Source organism: Genypterus blacodes, unplaced genomic scaffold, assembly GCF_046128005.1.
Source record: "Genypterus blacodes isolate CSIRO-AG114 ecotype Tasmania unplaced genomic scaffold, CSIRO-AGI_Gbla_v1 ptg000057l_1, whole genome shotgun sequence".
Taxonomy (NCBI): Eukaryota; Metazoa; Chordata; class Actinopteri; order Ophidiiformes; family Ophidiidae; genus Genypterus; species Genypterus blacodes.
Genome location: NW_027466869.1, coordinates 1,070,065 through 1,097,527, shown reverse-complemented (window position 1 = coordinate 1,097,527; position 27,463 = coordinate 1,070,065). Strand labels below are relative to the sequence as shown.

Genomic DNA, 27,463 nt, shown 5'->3' with positions numbered 1-27,463 from the left:
TAAAAACAAGATGAAATATCCTCCAAAATAACTGCTTAAGCAAGAACATACATAGAAAAAAAAAATGCAAAAATGCTCTTTAATTTGGGTCTTATCCTGAATAAAAAAATCAGGAAATAGAGCAGCAAATAGATGAGAGGCTGTGATGAGTGCAGGCGACTCCCACACTCTGCTGCTTCAAAGCTGTAATAAAATATCAGAAAAACATTTTCATAATCACTTGCTTACTGATACCCACATATTTGCGGGTTTGAGAGAAACCTGCATGTTTTTTATCTACTGTTCGGCAGCTGAAGATACAGAAAACAAAATCATGATTAAATTGGAATGAACCACAAATGAAATGTTTATTAACTGCTTTTAATGCAAAACATCGCCTTCACCTTTGCTTCCCTTGTCCCGTGCCACAAGCTCATTAAAGGTTGTCAGCATTTGTCATGTGGAAAAACGCTACAATTAAGTCTATTACTGGTTCCATTTTGAGACCAGTTCCATAGCTTTGCAAACCTTAATGTGTTTGTCTTCTAAGACTTTGTGAGAAGTTCAAATGAAATGCCTCACTGATTGCACCTTTAAGCAGGTACTCTCTATCTGTAATGGATTACATTGGGAAAGTAATCTGCACAACCTTGTTCACACTATAAATGTTTTTTTTATGAGCCCCAGGCCTTCTATAAGGCTTTCATCTGTACGGCTTTCAGCTGTGTGTTGCCTCTGCCAATAAGACATGCTGTTTAAGACTTGGCAGCTAGTCTGCAGCCTCCACGGTAAATGGTTTGCAGCTGACGTTTAAGCACAGTGGCTTTCAGATGTTTTCAAAAATGATTTTTGTTGCAGCCAGGACTGATTTGGCGGAGTAAGGTTACTGACCTCCTATTCGACAATGTGTCACTCAGCAAACCCCGCACCCACGACCAAGGAGCCCGAGTAAGGCTTACAGAATGACACGGCCCCTAACTGTGAATGGAAATTTCCCCCCAGAGTAATTAATGTAACCATTTTCATCCTCTCAAGCCACCTCCGAGAGCAGGCAGAGTCTCTAATTTTACGCAGGAGACTTGGGCCAGAGAGGATACGGAGGCTTTTCAAAGGCAACAGCGGGAGGATTCAGGGGGTTTTTGTTTTTGGCTGGAATCATTAAGGAATAATATTTTCTGTTCAGCAGTAAATCAAACACAAAGTAGCCATACACGTTTTCTTTACTTTTAAAATCCCAGATGTGCGGAAAGTAGCCAAAGTAGCCATATGTAGGTTGCTACATGTCAAGAATGCTTTTAAATGTTGCATTTGCTCAGTTGACTGTAAAATCAAAGGATTTGCAAACTGTACCGTTTAATGTCAGAAACCTCTGTGGTGGCTGTGTGTGTGCGCTTGTGTGTGTTGACCAAGTTATCTCAGGTAGAATGGAATGCCTCTCGTCGCAGGTTTGACAGCTGCTGACATACACACATGCTGACGCACACATATTCTGTACACACACACACACCGGACACACACACACACACACACACACACACACACACACACACACACACACACACACACACACAGACGTGGAGCTTGCATTTAAAAAGTGGCCCTGCTGTGTTTGATTCTTCACAAACTAAGCTGAAATCGACAACCAATACACATCAGGAGAAGAAATTAAAAGAGAGGTTACTGCTCGCTTATGTGTGTGTGAGTGAGGGGGACTGGGGGGTGTAGAGAGAGAGAGAGAGAGGGGAGTGGAAGGCTGCATTTTAATTATTTACAGCTGAGCAACCCAAACTCATCTCTCCCTCTCTCTCTCTCTCTCCCTCTCCTTCCCTCTCCCTCTCTCTCCCCCCCCCCCCACCCCTCTCACTCTCAGTCTACCCTATAATCCAGAATTGGGCTGTAAACACAGTTAAAGTTTCCATCTCTCTTTCTCATCCTGGGTGGCCAGACTGTGTCTGTTTGTGTGTGTGTGTGTATGTGTGTTTGCCCGTATGTCTGTTTTTGTCTTTTTGGATAAATTTCACCCCATGTGTTGTTTTGTGGCCAGTCTGTGACCCATTATGGCCCCAGATTGTGATTATTCCAATTTAGAACGGATGATGTCTGGCTTACCATTAATAAATGTCAACAGTCAATCATTTTGTGGGAGACTCAGTTTGATCCTCAACAATGCCAAGAAGCTTCAGCGTGTATGACAGAAAAATATACTGCTGAAAAATGGAAAGACATTACCTCAATAACCCGGCATCCCAAAGAAGCCTCATGTTTCAATCCAAGCAGTCAGAGATTATTGATCCTCATAGGGATATTACCCTCTTATTGAATATCCCTCCAATGTGAGGTCAGAGGTCAGATGTAGCTAGAGTAAAGGGTGGTGATACTTCTGTACGCAAAATGATCCATATGTCAGTTTCGTATACGACGCAATGAACTTTAATGCCAGAATCTCTACAAGGTTTTAAGATTTGCTAATTTTTCTGAATCTGTGTTGGAGCTTTATGTGGAGCAGACACTGAGCAGGTGTAGCTCTCTTCACTCCCAGCAGAGGGCAGCCAAAACTCTCCGGCTTCTGCATTTTCTTGATTCGCGTCTGTCACATATTTCTGATTGACATTTACAATACAATACTGACACAAACCTCAGGTTGTATTTCAAGAATTAGTTTCAGAAGAAGTATTCATTTTATGTCTTTTTTACTATCACATAGCTTTGCCGATGAGTAACATTGTCTGGCTTGGTAGACTTCCAGCCAGCGTTCCCTTTGTTCACACCGCCAAGGTAGACCAAGGTGGATGAATGTGCTTTGTAAGCAGTTTTTCAACATATACTTTTATCTGTTGGAGTGGAAATGCATTCACTGTCGACATTTGCTGAGCTTTCCAACTTCAGCTGTGCTTCTACACACAACACTGTTCCTCTGAATTTAGAAGCTTTGATGTCTGTGTAAAGGTTTTATGGCATCTCTGCGCTGTCAGCCCTGATCAGTCAGAATAAAAACAGTACAGTGGGTCTGTGTGCGTGCATGTGTGTGTGTACAGTGGGTGTGTATGTGGTCCCTCTTCTCCTTTACTATGTTTTCTTTCTATGTTATGCCCACTCTCTCCAGGAATTCTGAGGGGAAAGCAGTCACAGGTGGGCAGGTATGAAGAAACAGTGCCGAGTCTATATGGCAGAAGAAGAACAAGGACAAGCTCAGATATGATAATTTTTAGTAGTTGCTGACCTTGAAGGTTGGTTTGTGCACGGCTGCTTGTGTGTGTGTGTGTGTGTGTTCATTAATGACTATGTGCTGAACATAAATAAAACTATAAAAGCAGCAAAAGCTCTGAAGGTCGGCAGAGAGTGAGAAAGAGTGTCAGTGGGATGGTATAGAGAACTTGCTGACACCACTCTCTCGCAGTTGAAAATATAGCAAGTGTCTATATGATCTGTGGGTGGCCTGAAACTGTTTGAGGAAGGCGGAAGAGGTAGGAGGGCAGTTTGAACTTTTTTTTCTGTGGAAAGTGAAACCAGCCAATCCCTTCCAGTCTTACATCAACAACAGAATGTTATTGATGTGCTCTATTTTAAGGTGAGAGCTTTGAATCCCGTCCCCGTCCCCCCACCTCTCTCTCTGACTGTGCAGGTATGTGAAAAACATAAGCCGGCTTGGCTAACTTACCCCAAAGTTAATGATTTAAAGGGGGTGGTGGCAGATGACATTATCGCATTCTGAAAGGACCCATTGAGAATCACACATATCAGCAGCAAAGCTTGACTTAGTCAAGACAAATCAAGCACAGTCCCACCCAAATCCCCCAGATTTTTTTGGTCAAAAGTGTAATGATCCTGAGCCCTTTTCTCAGTCCAAAACCTGACTAAAATGTAGGTCATGACCCATTTAATGTCCTGGACCGCAATTAAAGGGCCCACTGCCTACAGATGTGTTTGAAAGATGGTTCCTCACAGCGTCTAACTATATTGCATGAAAGTAAAATGCGCTTGGGTGATAAACGCTAAAATCAATGCAGCCGCACTCTTTCCTCGGTGATGAATTGCCGGTGTTACTTCCTCAAACACTTTCCCTCTAAGGGTCGATTCAGGTGTATGTAGGTTAACCACGCAGGCCTCAAATCTCTTACCCAGGCATTTGAAGATTCATGTCTGAGGCTTTATGCATGCGCACCTCTTTTGCCAATTCTCCTTATGAAAACGACGGGATGAAAAATTCCCCAGATGAAAGAGCACAAAGTGAGCCGGTGTAATGTGACGGCTAAATTGACGGCATCGGACAGACTAAGCCGACTGTTCTGCAGGTCTAATGAAAGGTTTCTTTGAGAGGCCATGTCAGCAGGTGAATGGAGGTGAAATATGTAGCCTCCCTCCTTCTTTCCCCTCTTTCCCCACCTGTCCTCTGCTCTGCTACCTCCCTTTCTACCTCTCTCCTGCTGCTCCTCTCTGCTTTGACAGCCACCAGGGTTTTTTTTTTTTTTCTTTGCTCCAGCTCCCATGGTGGTCTGAGAACCTGCGTCCACGTGAGCGAGGACCACAAACACTCATCAAAGCTCTTATCTAAAGCTGGTAGTGTCACTTTCAAGGTAGTAGGGCGTAATGAAAGTCGGGGTAATGTGTGTGTGTGTGTGTTAACAGGGAGTTTTCTGTTCAAACCCTTCATATGCAAGTGGGAGGTCTCCTCTGTCATCAAGCACCATATGGCTTTTTGAACTTTTCCGCTTATCTGACCAGGTTCCTTTCTCTAATAACATGAACCTGCATAGTAGTTACTCTTCGGTCTCTCCGCGTCGCCTATGTGTCGGTCTATACTGTATGTGCAGCTGCGCGTGCCAGCGAAGGGAATGCAGGGGCGTTATTCCACCTTTGATGGTTCTCCTTGATTTATAGCAGCATTAAAGATGTGTTGCCAGCGTTTGCATTTTCATTTTATGCATTTCCTCTTCGTCGCATGAAGAGATGCTGTGACTTATTAGTGCGACAGATTCTGCAGAGGACAGTGTTTTGGCATGTGCGCTAGTAGGCGGGACCGAAGGACCAGAGAGCCCCGCAGGCTGAGCTGTGGAAGTTTAAACGATTGTAAGATTGCAAATTTAACATCATAGTTTTCTGCTTTGAAAAAAAGAAAATATGAAGAAGTGGTGCCGCGGCTTCGAAGGTTAATTTAGTAGATGATGAATTTACAAGAAAAGAAACATTTCAATCTCTCACTGCACTTTGACAGTCACATTAGACGTCTATCAGAGGAGTGAAGTGTGTCTGCCTGGTTAGGTATTAATGATAATTATTGCATTTAAAGGACAGAAATCCCATCTGCATTGAATCACACGCTTGATTAACTCTGACAATTCTCGATTTCCTGTAAGAACAGCGGAAATTGAAAATGGCCTTCTTAACTGTCGAAACATGATTATCTATCTTTTTTTTTTGCTGATTACTGTTCATACTGCATCTTATGACAAAAATGGAACCTGACACCACCTTGCATCAGGCCCAAGGGGTTGGTCCCTGCAGTGGGAGGAGAGGCACACTTGGGGGCGTGTCACTGACAGTCCAGTAACCCCTGGTGTTTTGGTGATCTGTGCAAATTGCAGGGCAAAGTTGCATTTCTGTTGATCTACCTGTGAATGTGCACACCAACCCGTTTAATTCATATGACTTTCTTGTCTGTTTTACTTTCAGCAAACATTAACCAGCACACACATCTAAACACAGCAGGGAAACAGATTATTCTGAATGTTGCATTTATGAAAATGGGATGGAATGAAGACTAATATGTAATTCACATCACCAACAGGCTGTAATTATGTTTAGCTTCTCTTTCTGGTTGTCATTACAGGCATCTGATGTTCCACAAATCATTAAAAATACATAGTTATTTACTTTGGGTGTAAGCTACCCACTGTTCTTGTTTAAGATTAACAATAAGAAGTAAATGATTGCTGCAGGTTCCCAGAGTGGCCATTAATGGAACCATACAGCTCTAATATCCAAAGGTATCTGGTTATGAATGTCCACCATCTGCTTTGAATTAGATCACATAAGCCATGGAGATAAATGTTTGGTTAAATTGTATTTCTGTGATTGTCAAGGTGATGCATCTTCTTATAAAATATCATTTACCAAATCAATTTAAAGAACTGATGTCTTGATAATGCGTGAAATGAGGTTTATGATAAATGCGAACACCTTGACAATCCTGACAAATGCTGCAGTGTCATTTGTTTACACTAAACACACTCACGTATAACACAGTGTTTAAAATACAGATGGATTGATGATAAAAATGATTTTGTAATGCATTACAAAGAGACAAGATTGACGACTACTTATGTTACACATGCCACAGCTCAACCCATGGTTCACACACATACATACACACCTTCCGACTTGGCAAACAAGAGAGTTATGTGCATTAAGATTCAGCGTGTACTTGTTTGTGTCAGCAGTATATGTGTGTGTGTTTGTGTTCAGCAAGAGTTCTGTCTTTGTCTCATTTGTCCTGTGTGCTTTCTGCCAGCAGTCCATTGCGTGTTGGACTCTCCAGCCTCAACCTTGAAAAATGTCAATATTTTGTACTATGGTGGTTTTTGTATACACACCCTGTCCTATCCAAGCATTGTGCTGCAGGATAATAGTGGAGGAGCTGGTGAAGCCTTATGGCAGTGAGAATTCATTGAAATTTGATGATATTTTTGTGACTTTACTTCCTTAAAAAAAAGTCATACATTTCATTACACACATTGCATTTAAAGTGCTTTGTGCATTTAAAGTTGAACCAATGTTGTGATGTAGATGACATTGACCTCACAGTTGTATTCATTGCACACAACACGTTTCTAAAGGTGAGAGGTGATGTCATTGATTTTACACATCATCTTCATTTCACTGGCCTTGGCGAGCTCTATTCAGCATGTAAAACTGCATGTAAAGGCTTTTGTGGCTGTCATGCAAACCAACCTCCATGACATTACAAGGGATTTGTTCTGTTGTTAAATGGACTGCATTTACTGAATATGTAGGTGGCTGCCTTATATGTCTTAGTGCAAAAGAAGAGACTTACATTTTCAAACTCTTGATGACACTTGTTGTGGCATCATAGAGGTCAGTTCCCCTGACTTTGCACATTGGCCTCAGCAGCCACAACTGACTCTATTCTAGCACACAATTGACTATATTATGTTTTATTTCTTTGAGCCATTCTAATTATGCTGATCCACCACCCTTTGATAAATGTAGAGAGAACAGCTGTCTGCACTATAAAGAAACTATTGGCAAACAGTAAACCACTGAAAAATCCATCATTTCTCCGCCGTGTACACTGTCATTATCCTGACGCAGCACAAGCTGTCTCCCTCACGAACGTGTATCTTTCTTTAGCCAAAATCAGTATTAGTTTTCCACCACTGTCCCCAGGCTTGTTCTGGCTCTTTGGCCCCATGATCCAGGGCATATTCTGAGATCCCTACCCAGGCCCTGAGCTTTGTTTTTTGGGCTCAAATCCACTTTTACACTTGGGAGGTCCAACAGCCCCTCCAAAGCCCCTCCAGTCTTTTTTTTCCCTTTTTTGCATTGAGGATTTTATTTTCAATCATGCTGTCCCAATCCCTGAGACAATTAGAGGCCGTCACAGCGCAATTTATGGAAAGTGCAGAGCAAACCTCCCTGGTGTGAATAAACAGGCTTGAAACAGCAAGGATTGAGAATAAAAACAGAATAAATTAAAAGGAAAATAGACGCACAATTTGGAAGCAGAAATAGCTTTGCTTATCTTTTAATAATTTCACTTACTGGAAAATCTTGTCTATCCAAATCCCCCAGGAGTCAAGGTCGCTGAGAATGAAATGTTCAACACAAAACTGTGGAATACCACATTAGAGATTCTTATGTATAATATGAAATGTGCACAGAATATCTTTTCATAGTTCCATTGTTCATTAGCTCTGTTCAGAATACCAGTGAGTTCAGAGGCCTGTTGCCTGTGTGTAATACACACTTCATGACCCTTTGGCATTTGTACCAGTTGGGATAATGGAATGTTTATTGACCAAACAGCTAAAGGCCCTCTGTCCTTGTGTAATAATTTATATTCCAAATAAATTATACACCAGATGGATATTGTGAGAGATTTGGTGTGTACAACCAGTGGTGTTATACAAACTGTACAACTTTCCCTCTTCCAAATGCCCACATATAAGTTGGTCAGACAATTCCGAAGCAAACTATTAATCTATCCTTTATACCTGCTTATCATACTCAAGGTCACTGAGAGTAGCTCCCCCCCCCCCCCCCCCCCCCCCCCCCCCCTCTCAGTTGTTATCTAGTCAGCATGAGGTCATTATTTGGTCCAAGCCCAATGATGTAATTTCCTTCATAAACAACTCCAGCTTCCTCTTTAGGGGCCGTATCAGCTGAGTTCAGCCTGTGTGTCCCAGAGGGACTTGACTGATACTGAAATCAGATTATCTTCTGCCACTGACATCATCACACAACCTATAACTGTATTCAAAGACAATAAATACAGTATTATCCTTGTATGATCCTTCTTCTGTGCCACTTTGCCATGAAACAGTTAATCACACAGCTCCATGTTTGGTTTCACTGGCAGCAGATATCCTGAAACCGTCCCGCTATGTCCTTCGTGGCTCTGACCTCAGTCACCCTGCCCCATAGAAAAGCAAAAGCAGCTGAGTTTCCCCAGCCCTGCTGCAGTGATTGACGCGCAGCAGTTGAGATGAAGTGTGTCGCCGCAGTCTACATGACGTCAAGCGAGTCTCAAATAACACAGTATGTGGAATTCAACAGCTTCACCCTGTTTGAGCATTCACGCTCTTCAGTTCTGCAGGATCTTTCACGCCGAGCTTACACAATGATGGCATTTGTACTTCTGTGAATCAGCAAGGTGAAGTGAATGACTATGAAATGATTTTGGGGCTTTTTCATGCAGTGAAATGCAGCTGGAGCCTGCCTGTAACAACATGGGCTGGGTGGGTGTATTCAGCCAAGGTAATCACAATCTAGATGAGCTTTAAAGCAGTCGCTGTGGGGGGGGAGACCCTGTTTTCCCTGCCAACCCCCCCTCCCGACTCAGCCTCTCAGGGAAGGTTGATATGGGTTAGGAGTTTAAAACCGCTCCACGCCCTTGTGTTTGAACAGTTCACCACCACATGTGTTATCAGCTGAGCCATGAATGTGGGAAAGCCCCACAGGCAGGATGACATAATGCCCTGTGTAAAACCGATATAGTTTAACACACAAGGGTGTAACTGGGAAAATTTAGGAAGTGAGGGAGAATGTTGAAAACAAGTGAAACCAATGGAAACAAACAAAGATGGTTCCCACTAAATGTTCAAATGTGAGTCTCGGTTTTGGCATCATAAGAGCACACCGCAGGTTTTAGTGAAGCAAAACAGGGCGGTGTGTTTGTGTGCGTGCGCGTGTGTGTGCCTGCATGTGTGTGGGGGGGTGATAAGTACACCTATCAAGCTGAAAAGTGTTGTTAAATTCCAGCAGGAGCTATGAACTCTGGAACACAACACAACTCTGTTTTGCAATATCACAGCTTATGATATATTCTATAATATATAATATGATCTATGTGCTATTCTGGCCTGTATAGATGTGTCTTGGGTGAAAGAATTCATAAATTTCAGTGTGTCATCCCTTTAAAAGCTGTGGCAAGAGTCAGCTGTTTAGCGCAGAAATGTTTAACAGCCTGCATGTGTTATCAGTTTAGTCTAAATGAGCACAAAGCCCAGTGGCAGGGTGACATAATTTATAGTTAAACACTGAGGGCTGGAACTAGAGAGCAGCAGGCAGTTTGGCAGTAAGTCAAAATTAAAGAAAGATTGAAAACAATGGAAACAATGATGGCTGCAGTTTTTTAAAACACTGGAGCAGGAGTTCACGGTGATATCACTCCCTCACATTAGAAACCCGGGTTTGCTGAGGTAATTACTTTCGACGAGAACGAGTGTCTCATTAGTGCTGAGTGGGACGATAGAGGACGGACCGGCTCAGCAGTCGCTGCAGCCGGGCGCCGGCTTTGTTCAACAAAGCGCCGCTACCGGATAAGTTCTAATGGCCGTTCTTGAGTTTTATTAGAAGTTAATGCGACGCACTCGCTCAGAGCCAGAGGCAGTTTGAGAATTCAGTTTATAATGTCCAATGCATCAGAAAGAGTAAGGACCAAAACCAGACTGGAGGCCTGGAACCAAGTCGACCCGTGAAGACATGGAGTTGCTGTGGTGTCCTTACTTTGGTACAAGGAATATCAAATTGAGGGAAAGAACATTCTAAACTCTTAATTGCTTGTCTATATGATGACATTGCAGCATGTAGGAATGAGTTTTAACATCGATTTATTGCATTATAACCAATTCTAAGTGCCATTTCTTCTACATTTGGTAAAATATGAAATGTGGAATCTCATCGGTGCTGCCAAAGTCTGGAGGTCGGTCCCTGCCAAGTGTAGTTAAACCAAAAAGGAAAAGACTTTAGGGAGGGTTACATCATCATAATCATCATCACCACCACCGTGACCACTGCCACCATCATCATCATCATCATCGACGTCTCCCGGCACTCAGAGCTGCAGCATAATAACTCTTGAGGTTGAAAGCCCAGTTGGAAAGTTGACATCATTCTTTTTTCCCTATAATTCTGGAGTGTACAGCTGACTGGGATGAAGAGCAGAGAAATAGCTCCGTGTTGGCATCTCTGCATGAACTGTCAGCTGGTTTACTGTCTGTATCTCAGGAGGAAAAGCCCTGTCGGAAAGATGACGTCATCTTAGAACAATAACTGGCGTCCCTAATTCCTTACATCAAATTGACACATGTCTGGAAGAGGGAGATAACACAATAACAATGGGAATTGCTGGCGTTTATGCAGAAATTGTCAGCTGTTTGGCGTAGTGGAAATAAGGGAATTGAAATATTTGACTGAGCAGCGTGTTCGCCAGAGACACGGCTCATGAACTGTGACCGCAAGGGATCAAATCTCGCTCATCGAAAGCTGTCACACATTTCTGTGCTGCGTTCCAAGTGTATCTGCGGCGTTATGTCTGAAATCGTGTAACTCGATGAAATCTGACTTTAGACTCCCCTCAGGCTGCAGCGTGCAACTGACACCCGGCTGAAGACGTTTGAGAGAATTAGAACCATATTGAACTGCTCAACGTTCTAAATCTAAGAGCCATCATGGTTTCATCTGAACACTTTCAGAGTTAGGAAAGGATCAAGCTTCCTTCACCCTCCAAATGTTTTTGATTTGACAGAGTAAATGTGTTACCCTTGTAAAAGCCTGGTAATTGCTTGAGGGAAATATTCATCTGCATTAAACTAAAACCAAAAGTGCTGAAGGCAAAAGACTGAAATGCTCTGCTGCTGGTTGACTTCCACAGCTGTCTCCTCTCAGGTGGATTAGCACCCTGAAAGTGGCAGGATGGTGGGAAATGATGACCACAGTGCAAGCAACGCATGTGTTTGTTAGCTGTCAGTGGTTTCATAAGGACAGGGAGTGTGTGCGGTTGTGTGCGCGCATGTGCACAGTCGTCATTCTGCAGCAACAGAAATGGCATAAAGATGTCACAAACACAGTAATGTGTGCACACACACTCACACACAGGCACGCACACACACAGTAGTGGTGTGGTGTGGATTCTCACACACTCTTGTCAGCTAGGTGATGTCATCTTGCTTCTAGCTCTGGCAATATGCATCACTGTGTGTGTGTGTGGACAGAGCATACATGTCCTCTGCTTCCACAGTATCTGTCAGTCTCTGTAACATTTATTTCATCTGAAGTAAAGTGATTTTTGCCATAAGCCCACTTCCCGTCATCCTGAGTCAACACTGTATCTCATGAATGTGTCCACACTGTGTGCTGCTCTGCATTCACACCTGACTTCTGCTTTCATGGATCTGACCACACATCCCCTGTATGCATTTTACTGATGCATTTGGCCACATTCATGTCTTTCCTAGCCTCTATTCAGCGGCCTCCTCTACTGTCTACCGTCTCATCCCTCCATCAATGCTATTACAATCAAATGAGATGTGCAGAGAGAAATCTGTCTCATGGGTGTTTTCTTGACACTTGGCAGTCCCACAGCAGTGCTGTGTGTACCGTCACTCTGTCTTACTCAGGCTCTTATAGGGTGACCACATTTACTGACTCAGTCATTTACATATGCCTCAGGAAACAATATGTGTGGCTGTGTGATCTGCTGGGTTCTCCCGTGACCAGGAAACAGGATGACTAACTACTTTCAGTGCTGGGACCACTGGATATTGTTCTCCCAGTGCAGGAACCTGTGGGCATTAAACATCCGAGTCACTGAAATAAAATGAATCACTCTGAGACAATGCAGAGAGCAACATCCAAGTTCCATGAGCAGTGCGATGTATGTGTGTGTGTGTGTGTGCTGTGGGTTTATGACTGACTCAATCCTCTACGGGGTGATGGCATCACAGCCTGAATAATAGAAATCTGAAGTATTCTGTGTATGTTACCCTCTCTTTACATGTCCCCTTAGGCACAATGCAGCTTACCCTCTGACTGCAGTGAGTAATGCTGGTGTCTGTGGCGGAAACATTGTTTATTGTCTTTGAATCAATGGGGAACGCAGTCTGCCAGCTTGAATCATTGGAGTGATACAAACCATGTGACGCATTTTGCCAAAGTCTGCACAAGCAGCGACTTCCTGCTATCAGATCCCGAGGCAGGAACCTACAGTGACGTTTTAGAGTCACGCAGTCGTTGAATGACGCTTTGAGTTTCTGTGTAATAACAGAGTTTCTATTTTGGGCTAATTTGGCTTCTCTCATGTAGGGAAAGCAATAATGATACGCGGTTTGACAACGTTTTCAGCATGTGATTGGAAGGTCAGACTTAATGCTCATCTAGAGGCAAACAGCTCCATTATGCAGCCACAGACAGTCTGATTTGTCACGCGCACACACACACTCACACATGCACAGTCAAGCAGTCATGTCATCTTCCTGTGAAGCGATAATGCTTCCTTGTTTATCCAGCTGCCATAAAAACACAATCAGCCACTCGTCAACATTGTATCTCTTCAGGTTTTTGACTCCAAACAAGCTGGATTATTGCTCTAATTAAGCTTTAATAAGCCCTTATTAAACAGCCGTGGGCCTCGTTAAGCAGTTCATTAAGTCATTTCATCCTTTTATTTCTTCATTAAGACTCTTTTCTCCTCTCTTTTCTTCTCAGGGAGCGAGGGAGGCGTGAGGTCTGGGAGATCACGACCTTAATTCTCTCCAAGACAGACGGTTTAATTAAACAGTGGAAGAATTCTCAGCGGCCCCAAACCAGGCGACAATGGGAACGTACAGGGAATAGGATTGTGCAGGTAAAGCAAAGCCACTGCGGTTATTTAATCTGCAATATACATTAATAACTTTCACAATTTCATATGTGTAATATTGCAATGTTTAAAGAAGTAGTTTGGGCATGGAAAGCAGTGCTTTAATTAAAAGTGGAGGCACTTTTTGAGAGTGCGATATGAGCAGATTACATAGAAAGAAAATAAATGTGAATAAATATATGAAGAATTGGTTCGGAGGAGTTATATTGACCTTTATTGACAACATTTATTATATTATTTTTGACCTGGCAGGTTACAGAATGCTGTGTGTGGGTTGTTTCAGTAGGAGACCTTTTCTTTACAAGATACACAGTGTGAAAAGTGAAAGTAAGCCAAAGGGTGACAAGCAGTGCAGAGAGAGCGGACAGCAAACTTTCCTGCATTTTCAACAAGTACATGATCCAACTATGTTACTTGTGTGGATCCTCCCCCACATACATGTACCGAGTAGAAGCCATTTGGATTTCATGTGGAGAACTGTTAGGGTGCTGCATTTTGGGTTAATCTGTTTAAGGCTGCAGCTCATTTCCTGCTGGAGTGTGTAACACGGTTACCCCGCAACCCTAAACAGCTTCTGTGATAGAAAAAAGAAAAAAAATGCTATGATTTTATTCTTTGTATTGATCTCTCCCCCCCCTCTATGCTGTTTGAAATGGAAAAACGTCACGCAAAGGATGTAAGATGGTCTCAAAATTCCATTCTATGTGGACCAATTTACTCAAACCAATACAAAACCACACGGTGCAAAATAGACACACAATCGTGCATATCTCTCCCCACGACTATTTCCCCCAAATTCCATCTTAAAAATCATACAGCACAGCACAGCACCCCTAAGAAACGTTCTTTCTGCCACAGCTTTAAGGTAATGATTACATCTGGTAAGACTTGCAGGGCTTCAGCGTGTGTCAGGGGATTTCCAGGCCCGTGTGAAACATTCACAGGTGAACATGGCAGCACAGGCCTTCCTCCCTTTGACACGCCAATAAATACAACCTTAGGCCTGTTTGCAGCTATCAGTGAAGAAAGTGGAGCCCTGGGGAATGTTACGGGAAACAGGTGTCTCCTATCTGCCACTGTGAGGTTTGTCTGTTTTTGCATGACAGGCAGAATGAATTACAACTTTACTGTATGAACATGGACGACTCTTTCTCCCTGAGCTGGAAAGTAAAAAAAAAAAGAAGAAAAAAACCCCATAACAACAAGCAAATAAACAAAGCAGAGACAAGGACGTCTCATTCTGGCTGCACAGGGGTGCGGGTGCAGGTGTGTGTGTGTGTGTGTGTGTGGAGGAGACAGACAGTGATAAAATACTGAACCAGAAACACACAGGGCTCAGGCCAAATTTAGCCATCTATTTCAGCGAGAGAGAGAGCGAGAGAGAGGGAGAGAGAGAGAGAGAGAGAGAGAGAGAGAGAGAGAGAGAGAGAGAGAGAGAGAGAGAGAGAGAGAGAGAGAGAGAGAGAGAGAGAGAGAGAGAGAGAGAGAGAGTGTGCGTGTGTGTGTGTGCGTGTGTGTGTGTGCGCGTGTGTGAGCGTGTGTGAGCATGCGTTTGCATGTTTATTAGTAGCTTGGATCCTGCTGAGGTGACAGATGTTCATGGCAGAGGTAGGCAGAGATGAGTCGACGTGTCCAAATTAATCCACTGGTGTGTGCGCGCATGTGTGTGTGTGTGTGTGAGTGAGGGGATGGTTCCCTATGGAAGACTGGAAGTTGTCCTTCACCTGTCTGTGTTATCTATATGTGCATGTGTGTGTGTATGTGTGTGTGTTGATATGATTGACTACAGACAGGTAGGACTTCCATGAACCTTCATCCATGAAGTGATTGAGTTTCAGAGCGCTTCAGCAGATGTTCAAACCCCAGGATTCTCTCTCTCTCTCTTCCTCGCTCTCTTCTCTCTGTTTCTCTCTTCCCCTCTCTCTCTCTCTCTCTCTCTCCCCCCCCCCCCCCCCACCCCTCTCTCTTGTTGTTTTTGTCATGAACTTCCATTTTTCTCTTCTCTCTGTCCTCATCATCTGCCTGTCACTCATTACTCACAAATTGCTGCACTAAGTTATTTATTTATTTGACTTTTGACTACGGGCCAACTTGGGCAAACACACACTCTCACACACACAAGCATACACACACACCACAGACTGTTGATGTTATTTTGAAAAGATGCAGATAAATATGCACCCACGCACCGTTGCTGCTTGTCTGGACGTTATCAAAAATGACAGCTCCTGCAACACACCACACACCCACACACACGTGCACGCTAATGTGACAAGTCATTATTGAAGCAAGTAGAACAATACGTTCCATTAAAAAGCAGAAGCTCTAGCTGTGTGTGTATGTTTGTGCAGAGAGAAATGAAACTGGTATGCACAGAGCTACAGCTGGGGCCAAACTGGCAGTGTGTGTGTGTATGTGTGAGGGTCACTTCTTTCCAAAAACAAAAGTGGTGTGATGCAGGAAGGAGAGCCCTCTTACATTACACAAATGTCATTATTACAGCTGCAATACACCATGAGGGCTTATAGTCATTAATGTGGTCTGTCAGGAACGTGGCCAACAAAGCTCTCCTGTCACTTTTATGATTTATGACGCCTGTGTTCTTCATTCTGATTGGTCAAAAGAGGGGCAGAAAAACCCAGTGCCAACACGCTGATGTCAGAACTGCTCCATAATTCGCAATTAGTCAGCTGGTCAGAATTAAAAAAGTATTTCTACTGGTTTCGGAGTTCAATCAGCCAATCAAAACCATGGTAGCATTCTGATCCTGTGGCACCGCCGATACACTGTAGATTATGCAAAGTTGTCCTGCTTAGACTTAGTGTCATAGTATTAAGTAGAGTCTTAATCTGTAAATTAGGGGGGGAGAGAGCATCCCTGGCTCTGGACCAAAGATGAACACACACTATCATGCAACTTGGGTCTGCTGAGCAACAAAACCCTTAGCTGTGTGTTTTAATTGGCTGTAATTATAGCTGTACTCCACTCAATGAAGGCAATCAAAGGCAACCAATTACAAGACTTAGGTCACCAACCCTGAGGGCAGAGCTTCAGACTGGTAGACATATGCATGTGTGTGCATGCATGTGTACGCGCGTGTGTGTGTGTGTGTCTGTACATACACAGGCAGTCACCCCCGTATTTCCTGTGTGTGTAAGACTGTCTTCTCTTTCTCTGCTGTTCGGAGAGGAAGTGTGGGGCTAATGACTTTTCCTCTGCGTCACAAACACTGACATGTGGGAGGCAGGCAGGCGGAGCGCACGTGTGTGTGTGTATGTGTGTGTGGTAAACTTTAATGCAAATATGTATGAGTTTGGGAAGAACTGGACATATTCTTTTGTAGATTTGTGAGGCTTCAAGTGTATCCACCAGTTGTTTTTGAGAAACATCAGATGTGCATCAGTGTGTGTCGGTGAAAATATGCACTTATGCAGACATGTGTGCAGGAAACAAGCACTTAGATACTGTATGTGCGTCATTTTGTGTTTGTGTGTCTTAAAAGTAAGTTTGTCTGTTAGTAATTGTATACATATGCGGGTTTCTGTACTTGCTTTTAAGAAAATTTCCTGCATGAATTTCATGTGGCCTTGTGCGTGTGTGTGAGAAGCCCTTGTGTATGTGCGTGTAATTAAGTGGGCTTGTGTGCGTGCGGAGAGTTTGTTTTCACATGTGCTTCTCGCTCAGTCCTTGTAAACTTTGCTACCGCTGAGACCTCACACACTTTGCAAGACTCCCTCGATCTGATTCTGTCAGTCTGCTTTTGCATGGCTCAAACTCTCCATATTGATCTTACTCAATATTTCATTTCATAAGAGAATTTGTTTCGACCAGGCTTGAATTTCCGTTCTAATCTGTCAGCTATCATATATTTATGATGCCTTCTTCCAATACTTCTCACAACTTCTGTGTTATGTGCGTTAAAATATGGAAGGAGAAAATCAACAATATACCGTCTGTCAAAACATCCTTGGTATTTATATCAACAAGTTAATACAAAGTTTTGATAACAATTTGATTATATTTTGGTTTCACATTAAAGCTGCTTTTGCTTTTAATATGCTTGATAGCTCAGTATGGTTATAGATTCATTACCCTGTTGGATGTTTGTGTTCGTCATATGTCAATCCCACAGGGTCCTTTCACACTTACCTCATAAAATGTGATGAAAATATTTTCTTTTTTGCCTGAGCTGTCACACTCCATGTTCCAGATGTCAAGCAGCTTTATTCTGGATAGTTCAGGGTTAACTAGTTTGAATAACCTGCACCTAATAACTGTGTTTTCCCTTATCTGGATCTATCTGTATGCAGGTTAATGCTGATGTAAATGTGGCTTTAATAATCTGCTAATAGATTAGAGAGAGACGCTTTGATACTTCTCTGGTGTGAAATTCCCCAATCGGACGACCCAGCTGTAAACTGTATCTGCAATAGGTCACATAATACTTCATGGCTTGTCAGAGTGAAACCAGGTGAACTAATCCTAAACTGCTCGGTTCCACAAGTTACAGCTGCAGCGACCTTGCACAGCTTGTTGGGGCCACACACAAGTGTTTTGCACAAAGTGAGAACCCATTCAAAGAACAAGATTGGTGTTCAACTATGAGCAAGTGACTATCGAAATATTATTTTAGGTAAAATGAAAAACATAATCACAAAACAGAGTTTTGATTGGATCCAAGGCCTCTGGTGAACTCTTCCTCCAAACTCATCACTCGCCTTCTCTACCTTTGCTCCGGAGCACCAACTCTATCATCCTCCTCCCTGTGTCTTTTATACTGACGCTCAGCCAATCTCCTGCCTCATGTCTTTACCTCTCTTCCTTTTCTTCTTCTCCTCTTCTCACCTGAACTTCCATTTGTTTCATATCTTCCCTCCTTTTCTGCATCCCTTTCTCATTGCCCTAAAATCAATCTTACCTCCCCGTCTCTATTCCCGGTTCTCATCACAGCTCTTTTCAGTCCCGTGTTTGCCTTTCAGCATCTGTTTCTCGCTCCCTCATATGTACGGAAGATACGTCTATCACAGGCAGGTCAACCATGAAGTCAATCTATGTATTGTCACAACACAAGAAGAATACAGCAACAACATGGAAAATGCTAAACAATACCACATACATCAGGAGATCATCAGTAAAGAAAGTGTTTTGAGTGTTTTCACTTTGTGTGTTTTTCATTTTCTTTCGCCTAAGTTCTTTCCCTTTGGTCATACATGAACACAACACTGTTATTTAGGTCTGCACCAGATCCGGGCCCATAACATAAAGCAGTACACGGTTTTCATTCCATGCTGAAATGCATTTAAATTCAGATGAAATGACTACAACATGGAAAGTATCCCAGTTATGTTGTTTTTCTCTTATTTAACCTTCCCAGCACGGTGCCGCTCTTCCTGTTTTGATTTCATCCCTCTCAGACATTTTCTCCCAAATAATACTGACCAATGAGCATGTTTGGTTCTCACGTGGCTTTTGTTGCTGTATTTAGGTTCGCTTGGATTAATTTTTCTGTACAAAACCAACCAGAACCCTAAAGTAAATGCAACACAGATTCAAAGATCTGAAAGCTGTCTCCACTGAGTCGTGTAGCTCTAGAGTGAACATTTTCCTACATTTCAGTAAAATGTTCCAACTTTTCAGTGGCTGATAAGGAAATATATCTGAAAGGGCAGATATGACTTTTTAATTTGTTTTCTGCAAGTAAGTATGAAGTGATTTTACACTCCTAATTGGCAGTGCCTTCAAACTCTCCCTCCCTCTCTCTTGCTCTCTCTCTCTCTCTCTCTCTCTCATCTCCACCTCATCAGCAGTGAGTGAACTGAAGTGTTAACTGTTGAGTTGAGTTGAACTGAGGTCAGATAGACAGTGTGCACTGCCTTGGGGAAATACAGACTGGCTGAGTTGGAAGATCTCTCTCTCTCTCTCTCTCTCTCTCTCCTCTCTCTCTCTCTCTCTCTCTCTCTCTCTCTCTCTCTCTCTCTCTCTCTCTCTCTCTCTCTCTCTCTCTCTCTCTCTCTCTCTCTCTCTCTCTCTCTCTCTTCTCTCTCTCTCTCTCCCCCTCTTGTTGTTGCTCCCACTGACCATGGAAATTTGAGACACTTTCAGGAGCCAGAATTTGACCATTAAAGTTGAAAATACAGTATCCGCTGGGATAAATCCTTCCAAAAATGTGGGACACAGCCATGAATATGCACAATCATGCAAGGATGTCTTTCAACTTCCTCATCTAAGCTTTCTCTGTCTCTGTCTCTCTCTCTCACACACACTCACATATTTAAAGGATTTATTCATGTAGGCATAAATTATAGTGGTAATCTCTGGTGTACCAGATGAGAATCAAGTAGGGGTGCAGCTGATATTATAACAGTGATGTTTAGTGCCTCGGTGTCGGCTAATTTTGATTGCTGATTTGTGTGTGTGTGTGTGTGTGTGTGTGTGTGTGTGTGTGTGTGCGTGTGCAGGTACGTGTGTGTTTGTCTGAGCTCACTTAGCTTTCCCTGTCTGATCTGAGTAAGCAACAAGCCAGCCAAATAACTCTGAAGAGGCAGAGAGAGGAAAGGACACACACATAGAGAGAGAGAGGAGAAAGAAAAGAAAAAAGAGAGAGAGAGAGAGAGAGAGAGAGAGCACAGTCTGAATGTGAGTGCAGCAGACAGACAGATGAAGAGGCAAACACTAACTCAACCCTGCAGCCATGGACGGGAAGCCGATATTTTCCCAGACTTACTTAACTTTTTTTTTAGATTTTGATCCGACAATTGAAGCTTCCTCTGTGGGGCTAATAATACAACAGAGCCATTGTGCAACGCGCTTGTTTCCCCTCGCCTGATTTAGCAGGAGAGGAGTTTGCATGCAAGCTTTCCACTCCCAAGGTGTTTTTTTCTTACTGCCATCAGATTGGATTGTCACACCACATCATACAACAAAATAATGCCCTATTAAAGTCTGAATCAGATGAACTAATAACATAGCCACGGTGCGAATCTACATGATTTGTATCTATCTTGGATTAGAATTGCAGTTTGTAATCAAATCATCTCTCTTTAGGTGGAGCATCGCTGCAGTAAACATGTAGAATGCGTGTGTGGACCAGAATGGGGATTCAGCCACACCTGCAACATGCAAACGTAAGACTTTACAGAAGAATACATCCTTAGATTGTATGTAAAAAAACTACCATTTGAATGCTGCGATTGTATACATACAAGCACACCGTTTGCATGTACACACACTCTTCTTGTGATCTGAAACACACTAACCAATTACACTGATAACAGCTTGGAAAGTGACTGTGGTTTGATTCATGCTTTTACATTCAGTAGGTTCCTGATGTTCTTCCTTCTGATTTACGGGTGAATGACTGTGCTGCTGCAGTGGGAGTTTGGAAACAGATGTGCACAGGTGCAAAGGGAAACTGACATCAAGACATCTGACAAAGTCAAGTCATTTGTATACAGTAGTGAGGATCTGCAGAGTGTTTTATTTGCCTGTTTTATTTGTTTCCCTGCTTTAGCAACCCGCTCAAATATCCAAAGCAAATAAAGTTCGGATTCAGTTTCAGATTTGTTTCTGTCACTCTTTGCCGCTCGCTTGCTCTCTCACTTTCTCTCTCCCTCTCTCTTGTTTTTTTTAGAGGTGAATGCAGCTGCAAAAGTGTAAAAGTCAATTACATTTAAAGAAAATTTTGCATCCTGGTCCAAATATTGATGCCAGCAAACTGAGTGGCTCCTTGTTGTGAATGAATGCAGTCTGGACGTTTATGTTCTGACCAATTTTTGTAAGGGGTTGGGTCAGGAACTATGGCCCAGGGACTAAATTTAGACCCGGCTTCCTGCAGCTGAAATGCAGGTAAAGTACCTCAAAAAGTTTCCTGGAAAAGTTCCTGCAGTTGAAAAGCAGCTGCAAGGGTATGAATAAACCCATAGACATATACAGTCGAGTCAAATTTATTATTATTAAACGGCTGGAAAACTATATACATTTCTTTACATCAAGAACTCCATAAGGGCCACATGTGTTTTACTTTCCCTTCAGGCCACACAGAGTTTCAGAGTTGTGGGTGGACGTGGTCTGACTTTCTGCAGGAGTGAGCCGGAGTGGGATTGGTTCAAGTGGGAGGAAATGGTCATAAATTTTCTGGGAGTGGGTGGATAGAGGAATGAAAAAGCCAACCTGACCTGGCTCAATCTGAGATTAAAATGACATCATGGTTATAATTCTTCATATTCTTTGCCGTGTCCGTGACAACCTTATTACAGTTTTTTTTTAAAAACAGATCTTGCAAATGAAATATTCACAAATGAGAAATTAATAGATGCAACCTTGGTTCTTTTTTTTTTTTATGTTTCATGAAAAACATTAGTTACTTTTCCCGGAACGGTAAACACATACAGGTCAGCAGCAGGTTGGCAGATTGGATCACTCCCTTCTTGATAATGTATGATGATGATTACAGGAAAAGCAGGAGTTTGACACTCGATCATAGACTGCACAACATTAATGAGACAAATCAGATTGTATTCCATTTCATACTTGTTCATCCCCACAGGCAAAGCAGACAGGCTCTGTCTGTCTGTCTGGTCAGGTTGCCCTGTATGTGTGTGTGCGTGTCAGTGGAGGGTGGGGGGTGTACGCATCCGTATCTGGTCGTCTGTCCTCTGGTCTGTCTCATTGTTTGTCTCCGTGTTTGCCAAGTCATGCATCCATCATTTAAGCAGTATTTCTATCAATGTGTGTGTGTCCATGGGTGAAATGACCACTGGGCTTCCCACTGTGATGACCACATGCTCCATTCCATTCTCCTATTCCTCCGCTCCTACTTTTCACCCCAACTGGCTACTCTACCTTGACCACCCATGTTGTTCAGTCTGGCCTGGCCTCTTGTTTTGTGCCAAACAGTCACATTGTTCCTGCTTTTCCATGTTGGGTGCCCGAAGGTGAAAGTGGACACCATGAAGTATAATCCAACTTGGGAAAGAAAAGTGAAGTGGCAAACATTTCTCTCTCTCTCTCTCTCTCTCTCTCTCTCTCTCTCTCTCTCTCTCTCTCTCTCTCTCTCTCTCTCTCTCTCTCTCTCTCTCTCTCTCTCTCTCTCTCTCTCTCTCTCTCTCTCTCTCTCTCTCTCTCTCTCTCTCTCTCTCTCTCCCCTTCTCTCTCTCAGTCACAGACAATAAAGGTCTAATTTGTCTTGGCCCGAGCTTGCAGGTGCAGATACCTGACCAGCAGACCGTACAGCCAGAGTCAGTCTAGGTTAAAGGTGTGTGTGAGTGAGTCTATGTGTGTGTAAATCCTTCCGTGCTGTAATGTACTGTAGGTGTACACGCGTTCCCATCAGTACTTGGGCGTCTGCCCAGAGTCCTGTTAACCCGCGTCTCCTTATTATGGTTCTAATTATCAGGGTGTGGACTTGAAAGGGACGTAGAGTTTAACTCCAGAGACAGAAGGTAATTGGTCTGTCCCGGTCTAGACTGTGCTGGGTGATTAGAAGGTAACATGAAATCAACAACACTGCTTTGTTTTGGGTTTTCCTGCTATAGTTTTACACCTACAATCAGTGATCCCCATGATAACAAAAAGGCCAGCCTATCACTACAAATATCTGCTATTTGCTATTTTGGATAATAATTTGGATCCTATGATTTACATTGCAAAACTTAAAATAAAGCACTTACAGTGCCACCATCAGGCCAACCAGCACCAACACTGAATGGATTCTACCCTGGATCGTGTCCAACCTGACCAGCAAAGCTGCATGGAATTCTTTTGAACTTTTTTAAGATATCCTGCTAACAGACAGACAAAGTGCCCGTAGAGGAGGTGGAAAAATTCAGATCTGGAACTAAACCCAGTTTAACATTAATGCCAGATATAGAGCGGTTAGTGAAGGCTTGTGGCAAATTATGAAAGTGCTAGTTCTTGTCAAAACACATCATGTCAGCTTTTTGCCATTAGTGATGATTCCATGTGATTCTATTTCACTCTTGATGTCTTCTACACATTTCCTTTTTGCTGATCCAAAGATTCCCTCCCAATTTGCCCGTTAATTATTAAATGTACCTGATATTAACTCTAGTCAGAACAATAGAAATAAGAGCAGTTGCCTCCTTGCCCTGCTGTAAACATTCACTTGTGCCCTCTTTAAACTTTCTTCCAGTCTCTATTTAAAGGGCAGACGCTAGTAAAACCAGCCAGCTGTCTGCTCTCTCTCTCCCTCTGTAAACCTGCCCAGCTGTCTGCCCTCCACTTTTGACCTTGTTTTGATGAACGCCGATTGTGTGTGTATGTGTGTGTGTGTGTGTGCGCGCGCTTGTTCGTGCGTGCGTGCATTTGCACCCATGCATGCGTGTGCATACTATGTGTCAGTGGGTTTTTCTGTGCAACCTTTGACCTATTGTGAGTGACAAGCTAAATCTATCTACCCCTCCCTCCTTCTCCCTCTCTCTCTCTCTCCCCTCTGTTTCCTGACTGATAGCCTGTCAGTGGGACAAGCTCTCCTGCTAAGGCTTTGTGTGTGTGTGTGTGTGTGTGTGTGTGTGTGTGTGTGTGTGTGTGTGTCAGATAGAGAGGGGGGCATGTTCAAGTGTGCGTTTGTGTGTATAGGTGAAGGTGTGTGTAGAGCTAAGGGGGTCAGAGAGGAAGAGACTGTCCAGACATTTCAAAAATAACAACCCATATAGTAGCAGAGCTGTGTGTAGATGTGTGTGTGTGTGTGTGTGTGTGTGTGTGTGTGTGTGTGTGTGTGTGTGTGTGTAGACGGAAAGAGTATCTGGTAATTATTTAGTCAGGCTTCAACCTTTGACCCTCTCCTTTGACCTCTCATCCTGTTCAACTGTGGAGTGGGCAATCCACACACACACACACACACACACACACACACAGCATTCTGTCTGTCTGCCTGCCTGTCTCTCCACCCGCACATGCACACACAGACACACACACACACACACCCACCCTGGGGTTTAAGGGGTTTGTGTTTGTGTGGGTTGAGAGTAAATACGGGGGTTTAGGGTTTTCTGTTAACGTGGTCACGGTAGAAAAACACAACTGAGCTTTCAAGTGATGTGTGCAAACATGAACAAACGTGTGTCAGACCTGCACAGGGCAAACACACACACACACACACACCTAAGTCAGAGCCTGTCAGAGGTGGAAGGTAACTAAGTGCAGTTGGTTTATTTAAGTACTTTATACTTCTACTTGTAGTGGAGAGGAACCTGGCTCTCATTCATTTCCATTCCTTCAGACAAGAAAGGTCGCAAGGTTGCTGGATTAAAACCCATCTGCCATAAATTAAGCCTGATGCTGTGTGTTTGGTCAAATGTGAGCCAGAGAGAGAGAAAGAAAGAGAGCGAGAAAGAAAGAGAGAGAGAGAGACAGGGAGAGAGAGAGAGACGTGGGAGACAGGAAAGGAGGGTACGACCTCTTGTCAGTGTGGGACCTGTGTAAACTATTATTGAAAGCTTTTTGATTATTGTTGCCAATAACATTATTGCATATTGATTATGCACAGTTCAATAAAATGACCTCAGATGGCCATGAACATATCGCTGTGGCAACCAAGGTTTCTTTGCTGCCAGTAGAGTGAAAGAGCATGAAAGCCGCCAAGTGGCTCTGGGCTCCTTCCCTGCTGGATAACGTTACTTTGTGCCTTTGTGATAAGATCTACTCGGCCTAATATTAGACCTCATTACGCCCGTCTGGGCTTTGTGCGGTTGTGTGTCTGTGCCTATGCAACCAGCAACAGTGTATGCACTGTTTGCATGGGTTGTGCGTCCAGAAAAAGCAGAGATGTATTTGTGTGTTTTCTTCCTTTTTTTTGTTTACAGCAAAGCACAATATGCTACATTAACTTTCTGTGCCATGATGTTGACTTGGATGTGATTAATTCCTTTAGTTCTGAGCCTTGTGGTCACCGTTTCTATATCTCGTGATGCCGTTGTTCATTTCCCTGCAGTGATGGCTGTAAAGATCCTCTCAAGTGCGTTGGCATATAAAGGCATTTACAGTATTTCACCACCATCCCCAAGTTACCAAGCGTTAAAATGCAAAATAAAAGAGAATGCAGCTGTATGAAAAAAAAATAAAAACAATAAAAATACACCAGTAAAGTGGAATTCAATAAAATCACTTGAAAGAACAGACTCAATTATGGTTGGGCCTGAGTGTAGCCTCAGGGAAAAACTTTGTTTTTAACTGCTGGGCTGGGTGAATGGGTTGACTTGGTGCTTGGGTGAGATATTTGTTTAGACTGTGTGCGTGCATGTGTGTGTGTACGTGTGTGTGTGGATTTTAACTGCCTGTGTCTGTAAACAAAGAGCCCCATCTCCTTAATTCCAGGACGGACTTGGACGTGCTCCCCTCTGACACTTTTAGATGGGTCATTACTTAAGCAGATCTCCAGCTCTCTTGCTTAGATCTGTATTGCCATTCTTACCTTAGCACTCTATAGTATAATGCTTCTTTAAGAGCTAGAGTTTAATAAGAAGTCAGCATCGAGCAGTCTTTGGCTTCTTTACCTTAACCTATAGGAGACCACAGATTTATATCTTTATATTGAATTTTAGGTGTTAGTTGTCAAAGGTGCAGCTGTGAGCTTGTTCAATGTCACCTCGCACCAAACCCCACCCATGTGACTTTTCACCTTTATAAGGGTGAACTTTGACCTCTGGAGAAATGACCCTTGATCTTAACAGGTCCTAATGGTGCAGAGAGGACTGCTGGTGACAGGACACAGATGGAAACACACATATATGTAAAGACAGACATGCGCGTGCACACGTGGGTGCACGGGCATTGAAACACGCTACTAGGGGAAAAGAATTGCTCTGCAGGCCTGAAGAGTGACAGGAGAAGGATGGACCCACATACACACACACATATACACACACACACACATACACACACACACACAAACACACGGAGCTCTGCTTACACAGGAAACTGCTGAGACATACAGGTCATGTCTGCTTCCATGTTTATGGACCTAGCAGACGTACAAGAGCAGGCAAACCCGCACACACTCACTACGTGTAATCAATTTTCTTTGTTTGTGCTGTTGGGCAAAGTTTTGGCTAAGACAACAGTTTTTGTGTGACAAAGTGGTACCCGGTTGTGTCGACACAGAACTACAGGTCATCCTGACTTTGGTTTATTACTGCTGTCTGAGACCATGTATGCAAACCTGCACTACAGAACATGCATGCATACAGTATATGCATGCACCTCACCTAATTGAGTTTTTTGAAGGTTAAGCTGGACACAAACTAATTTGTTTTGGCCTCCGAGGACTTCGTTCTCCCAAAATAATGAGCCTTGTAGTTTACCCTTTACTAAACCTCCCCAGTAGACCACAGATGGCCTTTCAATTACCAAGCTAAAACATGCAGAATGGCAATGCATGGCATTATCAATGAATGTGCAGGAGGGACCACGTTCTTAGCGTCTCATGAGCTAGTAGGCAAATACACACACACACACATACACACAGACATGTTCAGACACAAGTGCATGCAAGCTCACATACATAGAGACATGCACGGACACACACACATGCACACACACACATACAAACAGGCAGATTACTTTGTTTATTTGCTTAGCAAGCAATCTTCGTTAGGGTCACCGCTCGTCACCCCTGCACCGCACCAATCTATGAAAGCTGCACCCCAGGGACCCGGTCAAAGCCCAGGTATTTGTGAAGTGATCTCAACTTCGTTTCTGTGCAGCTGTCTCTCCTTCTCTTCAGAATGAAGACTTTGCAAACACACTACAATGCTTACATCTGGTCAATCTTGTCTTTAATGGAATAACATGTTAGACGTATTGGCAAGCTGGTTAACTCACAAGGCATGTGATGACCGACAACAACACCACAATCTTAAAGGAGACTGACAAAGTTACATGTGTCTTATTTACAGTAGTCCAAGTGGTTCTCAATATGTGAATGCAGTAGGATTTTGTAAAGCCTCTGACTGAGCTGTTCAACTTTGTTACTTTAACAGCTAAAATGTGGCTATGCACTACAATACCCATGATCCTGTGTTCCCTCCAAAGACAGAGGGTTCACTCAACCTATCTGACTGGTCTCCCTTCATAATGATTTTGTCGTGC

General features: G+C 43.2%; 1 long non-coding RNA gene across 5 annotated transcripts in view; it reads left to right on the top strand.

Annotated features, from left to right (window-relative positions):
• LOC143002456 (uncharacterized) overlaps positions 1–27,463 on the top strand; it is a 95,149-nt gene that overhangs the window by 32,321 nt on the left and 35,365 nt on the right. For 4 of the 5 annotated variants that reach the window (XR_012963797.1, XR_012963796.1, XR_012963795.1 and 1 more), the window contains exons 3-4: positions 13,204–13,342; positions 20,402–20,481. This is a non-coding gene — a long non-coding RNA (uncharacterized LOC143002456). The remainder of the gene's footprint in view (positions 1–13,203; positions 13,343–20,401; positions 20,482–27,463) is intronic. The other variant, XR_012963799.1, reaches the window with a different exon arrangement.